This window comes from Sapajus apella, unplaced genomic scaffold (assembly GCF_009761245.1).
Source record: "Sapajus apella isolate SASKATOON/1434 unplaced genomic scaffold, GSC_monkey_1.0 scaffold72, whole genome shotgun sequence".
Classification (NCBI taxonomy): domain Eukaryota; kingdom Metazoa; phylum Chordata; class Mammalia; order Primates; family Cebidae; genus Sapajus; species Sapajus apella.
In genome coordinates this window covers 7,301,785-7,303,803 of record NW_022437012.1, presented here as the reverse complement: position 1 = coordinate 7,303,803, position 2,019 = coordinate 7,301,785, and positions in this window count along the sequence as shown.

The window sequence follows — 2,019 nt, the reverse complement described above, 5'->3', positions numbered from 1 at the left end:
GGTGTTCTATTAGCAGTTCACCCAAAGAAACCACCAGGAGTAGCTTCGCCATTTAACCATATTGTGTTATAAATTATATCTCTCTATATATAATATATAGATATATTTATAATAAAATATACAGGTATATCTATAACAAAATATACAGATATAGCTAGATCTATTTTTATATCTACCTGTGTTATTGACCCCACAGAGCTCTGCTTAGCTGACAGCTGTTTTTATGGGAAAATGCGCTTGCATTTCCTACTAATAGTGAGAGAAAATTTCCTGTAACTTCAGGTTGCTGATGATAAGTCCCATGGTTTAGGGCTGGAGTTTAGCAAAGCAAAGATGGGGAGCAGTTTTATTACACCCCCGCCTTGCCATACACACCGACACATACACACTCACACCAGTGTAATAACTGGGCAAAACTTTGTCATTTAGGGGACAAATCATCTACCTTTCTATTAAAATCTTCCTTCTCTTCCTGTCCTTCCCCTATGGAGTCAACCGGAAACATGCAGGGTCTCACTAGACCCAGGAGAAACTGCAAAAAGTTGTACTCTAACTTACAAAAACGTATGAGAAAGAGAGACTCATGCCTGAGTCATATGCGTGGTGACCATATGTATGGTGACCATATAATTTGTCATAAAGCTGGCAGAGTTCTGAGAGTGAAAAGGGAAATTTTTAATAATTACAATAAGGCAGCAGATGAAAGCTGGGACAGGCTGAAATAAGCTGAGACATATGGTCATGCTACTTAGAAGAGAAGATAATAAAATATGTTTTCTAATATCCATTTTATAATTAGATTTGAACACCAATATCACATATATTGCAAGTGTTTTATTATACCAACCCCTGTTGTCTGATGAAATATGAGTCTGGATGTACATTCTAGCTTATGTAATTCTGAGGAAGAGGTTCCAGGAGTGTTTCAATGTGCTCCCCCACAAAATAGCCTGACGTGTGTTTTTTGGGCAATGTGATAAATTGATTTGGAGTCCCAGTATGGTACTCAGAGATGCACTTCCTATCTTTTTTGAGGAAATATCCCGTCTTGGCTTAAGGTTCCTGTGATGCACAGCCCTCTGCTAAAGCAGCTTGATTTTCCAGATCAGCTCACAAGCCAGGATTTTAAACTTTTGAAAATGAATAATAAATTTGGCCTCCTGCATGTCTGGAGTCTGAAACCAATGGCTCTCATTTAACCATCAGCCTAGATCATAGGCATTACTCAATTTACCAATATGAAGAATTTCAAATATTCATTAAAGAGCTGGCTGTTTGATACTGGAGTTTATTTTCTCACAAAGAGATTAGTGATTAGATTCCAAGCCTTGCCAACAGAGTCCTTTAAAACCCTGAATATGCCGTATTTTTGACCCCACAAGGCTCTGCTACTGCCCTTAGATGAGACAGGCCTTCTGTAAAATGTGGGCAGGGATTTCCTCTAGCTCCAAGTTGCTGATGGTAAGACTTGTGGTGTGAGGCTGGGTTTTAAGAAGGTAGGACAGGGCCATGGGCTCTACAGTGCTGCATTTCTTTTTTCATCACTGCTGAGCAAATAACCACAAACTTTGTGGCTTAAAGCAAAACCCACAAGTATACTATCTGACAGCCCTGGAGATCAGAAATCCTAAATGGGTCTTCTTAGTGCACTAAAATCAAGGATGTTGGCAGGGCTATGTTCCATGTGGGTGCTCTAGAGAGAATCAGTCCCCTTGCCTTTTCCGGCTTTCAGAGGCTGCCTACATTCCTTGGCTTATGACTCTTTTCTTTCATCTTCAAGTCCAGCAGCAGTGGATTGAGTGCTCCTCATGCAGCTGTCTGCCTGGATCTCTCTCTCCTGCCTTCCTCTTCTATTTATAAGGATTCTTGTGATTACATCGGGCCCACTGATTAAACCTGGATCAAGGCCAGCTGGTTAGCAAACTTAATTCCATATGCAACTTTAATACTCCTTCGTCATGTAAGGCACCATATTCACGTTTCGACAATTAGGACAGATATCTTTGAGGGGCCATTAAT